This window comes from Salvelinus sp. IW2-2015, unplaced genomic scaffold, assembly GCF_002910315.2.
Source record: "Salvelinus sp. IW2-2015 unplaced genomic scaffold, ASM291031v2 Un_scaffold1047, whole genome shotgun sequence".
Lineage (NCBI taxonomy): Eukaryota > Metazoa > Chordata > Actinopteri > Salmoniformes > Salmonidae > Salvelinus > Salvelinus sp. IW2-2015.
Window position 1 is genome coordinate 114,304 of NW_019942702.1, and position 11,456 is coordinate 125,759.

The 11,456-nt window shown below is 43.9% G+C and overlaps 1 long non-coding RNA gene across 1 annotated transcript in view; it reads right to left on the reverse strand.

Moving 5' to 3' along the window:
- LOC112069558 (uncharacterized) overlaps positions 1 to 6,454 on the reverse strand; it is a 9,663-nt gene extending 3,209 nt beyond the window's left edge. The window contains exons 1-2 of the long non-coding RNA XR_011475382.1: positions 5,701 to 6,454; positions 1,641 to 1,828 (exon numbers count right to left, since the gene is read on the reverse strand). This is a non-coding gene — a long non-coding RNA (uncharacterized lncRNA). The remainder of the gene's footprint in view (positions 1 to 1,640; positions 1,829 to 5,700) is intronic.
- Between the last annotated feature and the right edge of the window lie 5,002 nt (positions 6,455 to 11,456).

The window sequence follows — 11,456 nt, forward strand, 5'->3', positions numbered from 1 at the left end:
GGTCTTTCTCTATAGACATTACACCGCCTAGAAGGCCTTCCTCTATAGACATTACACCGTCAGGAGAAGGCTTTCTCTCTATAGTCATACACCATCAGTAGGCTTCTGTCTATAGTCCTTACACCGTCAGGAGAAGGCCTTCTCTCTCTAGTCATTACACCGTCAGTAGAAGGCCTTCTCTCTATAGTCATTACCACCGTCAGTAGGCTTCTCTCTATAGTCATTACACCATCAGTAGCTCTCTCTTCTAGTCATTTACACCGTCAGTAAAGACCTTCTCTTATAGCATTACACCGTCAGTAGAAGACCTTCTCTCTATAGTCCATTAACACCGTCAGTAGAATGCCTTCTCTCTATAGTCATTACACCGTCAGTAGAATGCCTTCTCTCTATAGTCATTACACCGTCAGAGAGAATGCCTTCTCTCTATAGTCATGACACCGTCAGTAGAAGGCCTCCTCTCTTAGTCATACACCGTCAGTAGAAGACCTCTCTTCTATAGTCATTACACCATCAGTAGAATGCCTTCCTCTATAGTCATTACACCGTCAGTAGGCTCTCTCTATAGTTCATTACACCTAGTCAGTAAAGGCCTTCTCTCTCTAGTCATACACCGTCAGTAGAAGGCCTTCTCTCTCTAGGCATTACACCGTCAGTAGAAGGCCTTCTCTCTCTAGTCATTACACCGCCAGTAGGCTTCTCTCTATAGTCATTACACCGTCAGTAGAAGGCCTTCTCTCTCTAGGCATGACACCGTCGCTAGTAGAGGCCTCCTCTCTCTAGTCATTACACCGTCAGTAGGCTTCTCTCTATAGTCATTACACCGTCAGTAGAAGGCCTTCTCTCTCTAGGCATGACACCATGTCAGTAGAAGGCCTCCTCCTCTAGTCATTACACCTCAAGAAGGCCTCCTCTCTCTAGTCAACACCGTCAGAAAGGACTTCCCTCTCTATCATTAACCGTCAGTAGGCTTCTCTCTATATCATTACACCGTCAGTAGAAGGCTCCCTCTCTCTAGTCATTACACCGTCAGTAGAAGGCCTCCTCTCTCTAGTCATTACACCGTCAGTAGAAGGCCTTCTCCTCTAGTCATTACACCGTCAGTAGAAGGCCTCTCTCTCTAGTCATTACACCTCAGTAGCTTCTCTCTTAGTCATTACACCGTCAGTAGAAGGCCTTCCCTCTCTAGTCATTACACCGTCATAGAAGACTTACCTCTATAGTCATTACACCAATCAGCTTATAAGCCTTCTCTCTCTAGTCATTACACCATCAGTAGAAGGCCTTCTCTCTCTAGTCATACACCATCATAGAAGGCCTCTCTCTCTCAGTCATTACACCGTCACTAGTAAGCCTTCTCTCTCTCAGTCATTACACCACGTCAGTAGGCTTCTCTCCTAGTCATTACACCGCAGTACGGCTTCTCTCCTAGTCATTACACCGTCAGTAGAAGGCCTTCCCTCTATATCCAATGGCATGTGAAATGACAATGCAGTGTGCTTTAAATGCTATAGAAGTAAAAATAAATCTACGTCAGGCCTCAAACAGTTTGGGATCAACAGAGCTGTGACGACTGGGGGAGACAAATGCAATGTTTTTACATGTAACCAATCATGTTGAAGTCTTGCTTCATACATTACCTGGACACAGCAAGATAGAACATTCCCAGAGACATGAGGGAGATGCATATGTGGAAGGAGACTCCAACTGCTCCGTACTCCTTAAACACCTTCTTCAGCTGCTGGGCCTTGCTAGGTTTGTCCTCTTCGGGCTCCGGTACCTTGGGCTCCTCAGGGACCTTGGCTGAGGCTTCTTTTGGAGTCTGGTCCTGGTCAGGTCAGAGAGAAAGAGCGCTTTTATAAAAAAATTCACCTTTAATTAAAAACTCGGGAACGTGACATTGAGATTGACTCTTTTTAAAGTGTGCCCTGGTCAAGGAATAGCAACACTGGTTCCACATATAAAATAGTCATAGAAAGTTTCCATAGTCTTTGTATTAGTTGAGACTCAATGAACATTTTGAAAACGGACTACGATGTGTCAGCCTCAGCCGACGAGTCAGCAGAAAATAAACAGAAGCAGATACAATCGTATGTACTGTGCATTCAGAAAGTATTCAGACCCCTTGACTTTGTCCACATTTTGTTATGTTACTGCCTTAATTAATGTAAAATGTATTATTTTTCTCTCTTTTCCTAATCAAAATACACACACACAACCCCATTTGCAAATTTATTTTAAAAAATACAAAAAATGAAATATCACATTTACATATGTATTCAGACCCTTTACTCAGTACTTTGTTGAAGCACCTTTGGCAGCGATTATAGCCTCAAGTCTTCATGTGTATGACGCTACAAGCTTGGCCACACCTGTATTTGGGGAGTTCCTCCCATTCTTCTCTACAGATCCTCTCAAGCTCTGTCAGGTTGGATGGGGAATGTCGCTGCACAGCCATTTTCAGGTCTTCAGAGATGTTTGATCAGGTTCAAGTCCGGGCTCAGGACGGTCCCCAAGAACATAGTGGCCTCCATCATTCTTAAATGTTTGGAACCACCAAGACTCTTCCTAGAGTCTGGAGGCAGGCCAAACTGAGCAATTGGAGGAGAAGGGCCTTGGTCAGGGAGGTGGCCAAGAACCCGATGGTCACTCTGACAGAGCTCCAGAGTTCCTCTGTGGAGATGGGAGAACCTTTCAGAAGGACAACCATCTCGGGCAGCATTTCACCAATCAGGCCTTTATGGTAGAGAGGCCAGACGGAAGCCACTCCTCAGTAAAAGGCACATGACAACCTGCTTGGAGTTTGCCAAAAGGCACCTAAAGACTCAGACCATGAGAAACAAGATTGTCTGGTCTGATGAAACCAAGATGTAATTATTTGGCCTGAATGTCAAGTCTGGAGGAAACTTGGCACCTCCCTACGGTGAAGCATGGTGGTGGCAGGATCATGCTGTGGGGATGTATTTCAGCAGGAGGGACTGGGAGACAAGTCAGGATTGAGGGAAAGATGAACGGAGCAAAGTACAGAGAGATCCTTGATGAAAACCTGCTACAGAGCACTCTGGACCTCAGACTGGAGCGAAGGTTCACCTTCCAACAGGACAACGACCCTAAGCTCACAGCCAAGACAACGCAGGCGGGGCTTCGGGAAAAGTCTCTGAATGTCCTTGAGTGGCCCAGCCAGAGCCCGGACTTGAACATCTCTGGAGAGATCTGAAAATAGCTGTGCAGCGACACTCCCCATCCAACCTGACAGAGCTTGAGAGGATCTGCAGAGAAGAATGGGAGAAACTCCCCAAATACAGGTGTGCCAAGCTTGTAGCGTCATACCCATGAAGACTTGAGGCTGTAATCACTGCCAAAGGTGCTTCAACAAATTACTGAGTAAAGGATCTGAATACTTATGTAAGTCTATTTATTTTTTTATTTATTTTGACATTTGCAATTGTTTCTAAAAATAAATCTGTTTTTGCTTAGTCATTATGGGGTATTGTGATGTCATTATGGGGTAGTGTGTGTAGATTTGGGGGGGGGGGGAGACAATTTTAATACATTTTAGAATCAGGCTGTAATGTAACAAACTTTGGAAAAAGTCAAGGGGTCTGAATACTTTCTGAAAGCACGGTACGTAGCCTAAGTGTCTCGGCACGCAGGGGAAGTAGTACATGGACTAGCTGCTCTTCAGGCTACAGTAAAAAAACAACACAGCATTATAATAGAAGGTTCTGGAGAAGTCATACTGCAACAGACTCCAATAGATAAGTAATGTTATATGACCAATAGAAATCTAGAAGCGGCTGCCACAGCAGAGCAGGAAATAACTAGGCACAGCCCGCTTCACCCTCACTGTAATTTTAGAAATATATATTTTTAACAATCGGTCATCTGAATCGCCCTGCTAAAAATGTCCTCTAAGCAGGTTTCAACTGAACACTAAAATAGCCACATGGTTCTGTCCCTTTCCCTCCTCTTGTTGTTTTTCTATTTGACCCAAACAACACGGGGTGAGGCCAGGCTAGTGCAGTGACGCACCACAAGCTTCTCCAACAATAGACAAAAGGCCACAGAGGCAGAGAGAAGGACAGACACGGACTGCTTTCCAAGCCAGAGAGGAACAGAGCAGAGCAGGCAGGGAGCAGCCGTGGGAAGGTCATGTGAGTGAGTGGTATAGGGAGTATTGCCAGGGAGGCAACAAGAACAGAGGGACTGTGTGTGTGTGATAACAGCTTTTGAGAGGATGCAGACGGCAGACAAACACACAGCACCACCCTAACCCGGCCCAGCCCGCCACCCTCACTAGCACATCTGCTACTTTGAATGAGAGGGCCGAGGACAAACATACCAGCATTAGTTAAGCTCTCTTACGTCATGAACTTCAAGCAGAATGTTGCTGTGTTATAGGTGTTAGAAATCATGAAAATTAGGCCTATACGTTGCAGGGTCTTCCAGCTAAAGAACAAGTCTTTACCATGGACCTCACAGCAGTCCTACTAACAGAACAGTATGTCTATTCCCATCTGTCCACAGAGTTTTTCCTTTATAATGATGACTCGGGACCTTGTCTCAATGTTCCTGCTGTTTTCAGAACAAACCAGTTATAGAGGAAAGGGGAAATGATTATGATTTATTAAAATAAGAATATATTCGATTTTTCCCTAGAGTGCATCCCATCCTCAATGTATTTATTACAGACTCATAATAGACGAGTAGAGCTTGACTGAAGCGGTAGGCTATGGGTGCGTTCGTAAATTCGCTCAGTCTATCTACTCCGATTTCAGAGCTCTCTCGTCTGAGTACCAGAGCGCAGAATAACTGATGAATTTACGAACGCTCGTTTAATATGGCCGGTGTCAGTAAACGTCGGGGGGGAAAAAACGTTATTAAATTGTTGCCAGCAGCACAGTTACAGTTACCAACGATCTGGGTAACATGAAAATAGCCTAACCAGCTCTACTAGGGCGAGTAAAATGGTCAGAGTGAGGTGTTCTCTCATTTGTGTCTGAAAGTAGCTAGCTAACTTTAGCCAGTTAGCTTGGGTGTTGGACTGGCGTTTTAAGGTCAGACGCTCGGAACAACCCAACTCCTCCGCCAGACCTTCCAGTGTGCGCTCTGAACACCCCGAGAGAGAAACTCTCTGAATTTACGAACGACCAGAGCACACCAGAACATTGGACAAGGGAAATAGAAGCAGGACAGTATGGTACTGTGAAATGAAGATAAATAACAAGTTATACATCATCCAGAGTAGTTTTAAGTTTCCTGATAGTTGTATCCGATAATTGCCTATAGCCTTTTGTACACCAAGCTACCTATAGCTAGCTATAAAGTACAACCCCACAGACAGCATTAGGCCGATTCTGTCCCTTCTGATTCACACGTCTGACATCACGTGAACAGAGCTGTGTCCGCGTCATGTTACTTGCATAACATAGCTGCAATGTACAGGACTGACTTTATAATGTGGAGTAGGCCAATTACTTGTAACAAACTAGTATTGCAATCCTTTTAGAAATGTAATTACTGTGTCATTTATCAAAACAACAGGCAGAGAACCAGCAACTGTTGACTCGACACTAAACCCTGCGCGAGTTCAGGGTCGTATTGTTTGGTATAGCTAAGTGGGGCATGATTGCTGGTTAAACATGGTTCAATTCGGTGACACGGAGGTTAAACAAATACCATTCAAAGTTGAACATTTACCCGTTTGAAGACAGCGGTCGAGTCTTCCAGGCCTTTTGGCGCGGCAGCAACAGAAGATAGATCCCTCATTTGCACGGTCGATGTGGGACAGAAGCGATGCTTGCAGACCTTCGCGCCAGACGTAAACAAAACAGTTTCAAGTCCATCTATATGTCGTTTCTGTCGGTTTTGGCCTCCATTCGTCCGATGTAGCGGTAAGCTAGTGTTACAATATGTAGGGCTGAAAATAGTTTTGTTGGAGAAATTAAAAGCAAACAGGGTTACTCGAGGTAATTGTTCCCGATGTGTGATTATGAAACGAACCGAGTCCCAGTTTTTGATGGAAAACATGTCCTTCTCCCTCTTTTCTCGCTTTCCATCAGGCGAAAGTGCAGAATCATCCCGGCCACCACCACGGACATATCCACAAAACGCTCGGGAGCGATGTAACGTATAGCTGTTACGCAACGGCCAGGTAATGTCAGCTGGTCTGTTTGCTTTAAGTTGCGCCGCTGCCCTGGTCGTGGAGTTTAAACCCAGCTCCAAAGCCGTCGCCGACAGCCTCGCTCCACGACACAAAAACATGCTTCCCGTCGCAAAAACTACACACAAAGCCCGGTCTATAAAGCGGATGAATTAAAATAACAATTAACATTAGACGAAGAAGCTAATAAAGGTTTACAAGAATAGCGTAGACATTAATAGCAGGTTGATAGCTATCAACATGCTGTCCTCATCTCGCTCTGCTGATTAGAGTGAGACAACCAATGAGGACATTCACTGTTCCACCAATAACGAGCCCGTTTGTAAGGAGAAAAAACCTTAAAGTTACAACAATACATGTAACCTACATTATACCCTATGAGGTTGCGCACTCACTGATCTTTGCAATAGTGACATGGAGCCTAATATTATGCGTAGGCTAGATCAAAATGGAATGTAGGCTACATTACGGCTACGTATTTACCATAATTATGCACATTTAACTATGTTTGGAAGCAGACAATAGACCATTTATAAACTGTCATTTTAAACCAATATGTGACCAATATCAACAACAAATGCTATGTTTGCCACTGCATTTAATCAGCCCTCTCCTCTCTCCCTGTTTAGTACAGTATGACATCCTCCATGTCTAACATCATGGAGGATGTCAAATATTTCCCCGTGCTATACAGGTGTAATATGAAGCTCCAGCCAGTCATACTAATGATAGCTCTGCCTCGTCTTGGACTGAAGGAAGTTAGATATTGAATAACCTAAAAGGGGGTGGCTCAGTTAGTTAAAGGACCATACTATTATAATGTTCACTCTTACTGTTATAAACATATTCACCCCTACTGTCGTTCTATAGTTTAGAGAAAATACCAGTATTATTCCATAACAATTGTTACCTCATGTTTCATGCTCTATCCTGTAGCCTGCCCTGCGGGCCTACCAACTGAATTGTATTTTATCTCGAGCAGACACAGAGCAGATACTAATTGTGTCGATACAGATAAGGTTATCCACATGATCAGTTACACTATGGATGAGTGGAGGCTGTTGCTGAGCAACTGCATTTCTGCCTTTGCAGTATGTCATGCATGTCCTTGCTGTGTGTGTATTTTGAATTTGTGGAAGTGTGTCAGTATAGTATTGTTGCATGTCTGCATGGTGGGTGGAAGTCCAAAACTCAGTCTGTCTTTCTTTCACAGGAAGTGGATGCATGCATGGTTAAACCACATGACAAACAAGTCTTAAACGTAACTTTCTCACCTAGTTAGCTCGTAGATTATGATTTGAATACCGGTATGAAACGCTTTCTGTTACTGAATGTAAAACTCACTATGCTCTCTTTTACAACCTCGTTGTAGCAATCTGCCTCAGGAATTTACACAGTTAGTGTGAGAGCTGGCAAGCAGCCATTCAAAACAACATATTGCTAGGGCTACAACTGTACTCCATAACTCCTTACTACCATTCCCACTAAACATCAACACGGCAGGGGAGTTATTGGTGCCTGGTGAAGTCTGGAGCATCCTATAATGTCTATCTATACAATTAAAATTACCTGGGAAATGTATATCTGTTTGATATCTGTACACATTTTTATAGTAGACCCCAACACACACACGGGAAACTGTTGGTCTTGAAAAACCCAGCAGCGTTGCAGTTCTTGACACACTCAAACCAGTGGGCCTGGCAACTACTACCATACCCTATTCAAAGGCACTGAAATCTTTTGTCTTACCCATTCAACTTCTGAATGGAACATGTACACAATCCAGGTCTCAATTGTCTCAAGGCTTAAAAATCCTTCTTTAACCTGTCTCCTCCCCTTCATCTACACTGATTGAAGTGGATTTAACAGGTGACAGCAATAAGGGATCATAGCTTTCACCTGGTCAGTCTAATTCATGGAAAGACCAGGTGTTCCTAGTATTTTTTTTACACTCGGTGTATATAGCAAGTACAATCTTAATGCTGAAACAACATTAAATATTCTCAACCATATTCCCACTTCTTGTTTTTTTAAATTATGTTATAGAGCATGAAAATAGGATGTTACCCAATACGTGAAAGGCCACAGTCAGTCAATCCCCACAACGTGCAGACAACTCACAAACGACAACTGTGGATTATTGTCACTGCAAACGCTCAGCAAGATGCAGACTAGCTGCCATGTGTCACACAATCACTGCGATGAACGTACCTGTCTGTCTAAACATAGCATGATGATAGAGAGCAAACACAAACCCTCTTCTGTTTCCTCTTTGTGACATACTGTAGGGGGCAAGTTGAGAAACCAGAAGATCTGGTACTGTAGACAGATAGCTGCGGTAGCGTGTGGACACGCAATATTTCCCCGTTTCATCAGACACTCTATTGCTTGCCCTTTATTTGTCTCGCCATGACGATCGTCTTACTCGTTCTAGTTACAGACGCAGGGTATGTGTTTGAAATGGCTCCCTGTTCTCTCTACAGTGCACTACTTGGGTCCGGGACAGCTCTCACTGTGACTGTAGATAACAGATAAGCTGTTTCTGATCTTAAGAAATATATAAATGTACACTCACCGGACAGTTTATTAGGTCCATCCATCTAGTACCGGGTCAAACCTTCCTTTGCCACCCGAGCAGCATGAATAACTCTACCTACATGTATATATTACCTCAATTACCTCGACTAACCGGCCCCCCCGCACATTGACTCTGTACCGGTACCCCCTGTATATAATCTTGCTATTGTTATTTTACTGCTGCTCTTTAATTATTTGTAACTTTTATTTCTTATTTTTTAGGTATTTTTCTTAAAACGACATTGTTGGTTAAGGGCTTGTAAGTAAGCATTCCACTGTAAGGTCTACTACACCTGTTGTATTCAGCATTTCACTGTAAGGTCTACTACACCTGTTGTATTCAGCATTTTCACTGTAGGTTCTACTACACCTGTTGTATTCAGCATTTCACTGTAAGGTCTACTACACCTGTTGTATTCAGCATTTCACTGTAAGGTCTACTACACCTGTTGTATTCAGCATTTCACTGTAAGGTCTACTACACCCTGTTGTATTCAGCATTTCACTGTAAGGTCTACTACACCTGTTGTATTCAGCATTTCACTGTAAGGTCTACTACACCTGTTGTATTCGCATTTCACTGTAAGGTCTACTAACACCTGTTGTATTCAGCATTTCACTGTAAGGTCTACTACACCTGTTCTATTCGGCATTTCACTGTAAGGTCTACTACACCTGTTGTATTCGGCATTTCACTGTAAGGTCTACTACACCTGTTGTATTCAGCATTTCACTGTAAGGTCTACTACACCTGTTGTATTCAGCATTTCACTGTGAGGTCTACTACACCTGTTGTATTCGGCACGTGACAAATAAAATTTGATTTGATTCTTCGGGTCATTCTACAAGGTGTCGGATACTTTCCACAGGGATGTTGGTCCGTGCTGACGCGATGACATCACGCAGTTGCTGCAGATTGGACGGCGGTACATTCATGCTGCGAACAGCCCGTCCCATCTCTTTTTGGTTGAGGTCTGAGGACTGCATAGGTCACTCACTGTCATGTTCCAGGCGATGTGTTTCCACTCCTCAGTTGTCCAGTGTTGGTGATCGCTTGTCCACTGGAGCCGCTTCTTCTTGTTTTTAGCTGATAGGGATGGAATCCGGTGTGGTCGTCTGCTGCAATAGCCAATCGGTGACAAGGATCGACCAGTTGTGTGTTCCGAGATGCCGTTCTGCACACCCCTGTTGTACTGTTCCGTTGTTTGTGGCCCACCAGTTAGCTTGCACGATTCTTACCCTTCTCCTTCGACCTCTCTCATCAACGAGCTGTTTTCGCCCACAGGACTGCCACTGATTGGATGGTTTTTCTTTGTCGCGCTATTCTCGGTAAAACCTTAGACACTGTCGTGCGTGAAAAGCCCAGGAGGCCGTTTCTGAGATACTGGATCTGGTGTGCCTGGCACCGACACTCATGCCAAGCTCAATGTCGCTTAGGTCACTTGTTTTTCTGATTTTAACATTCAATCGAACAGTAACTGAATGCCTCGATGCCTGTCTGCCTGCTTTTTATAACAAGCCACGGCCACGTGGCTCACTGTCTGTAGGAGCTAGCCATTTTCGTGAAAGTGGTGGTGTACCGAATAAACTGTCAGGTGAGTGTATATGCTAATTTAAAATATAAATCAGGGAATTGGATTCTTCCAGTCTGAGTTCACACAAATCCTATCTTTATTACAGTTTACAGTTTCATTTTACCAGAGCACCAGTTCCCCCCCAATTTTTTTTTCTCAAAATGGTATTATCATTTGCTTGCAGCTTAATCCTCTATATACTGTATTTATATTCAGTAGAATACGGTAAACAGATGTAAACCAACATCAAACATTACTCATCCATAATCTGTCAGAGCAGTAAAGAGATTTTGAATCATTCAGGGAACTGTTTAAGTGCATACCCTGCTAACCTGGGTTATTTGGCATAACGGTGCCCCACACTGTATCTTGGGAACACAGCAGAGAGAGGTTCTGACCCCACTAAGCCACCGTACCCGAAATTAGCAGGGTGGAACTCTCAATGGAATAGAACTCTTAGATCTCTCAATTAGAATCAGAATGTTTAGAACAGGAACTCATTCTACTTCTATGGGAGAACTCCTAGTCCTGAGAGGAGCAGAGGGGAGCTGAGGGATTGGGGTTTGTGCCAACTGGCCCAGTCTGAATGGAACACAGTAGAGCCTAAAGGACAACACAGGGCAAAGAGATTAGGTTAATGCAGAACCTGTATCATATGATTTAGGTCCATTGTCCCTCTGTTCTGTCTATATGGCTGTGAGTGTCTATTTATTTCTCTGTGTCTGCATGGTGGCCTACATTCACAAGACAAATATTTGGCAGAGTAAGATAACATGCTGAACGTCTGACACGGATCTATTAGGCTTTGTTTCACTGTATTACGGTACTACAGTACATGTATTCAAGTCTCATAGCCACACATTGCTTTGAGACTGAACCTATAAGCTGTGAAGAGGCCAAAATGTGGATGGATTTATTCTCTCTCTCTCTCTCTCTCTCTCTCTCTCTCNATTTATTCTCTCTCTCTCTCTCTCTCTCTCTCTCTCTCTCTCTCTCTCTCTCTCTCTCTCGGCTGTGACGGATACTGGCAGTCTGCATGCAGCCTATAGTGTGGGACCCTAGCGACCCCACAGCACAGCCAGTGAATTGGTATTTCTTCTGAGAGGAGCAGAGGTCCTCTGCCAACACCAAGAGCCTGACAG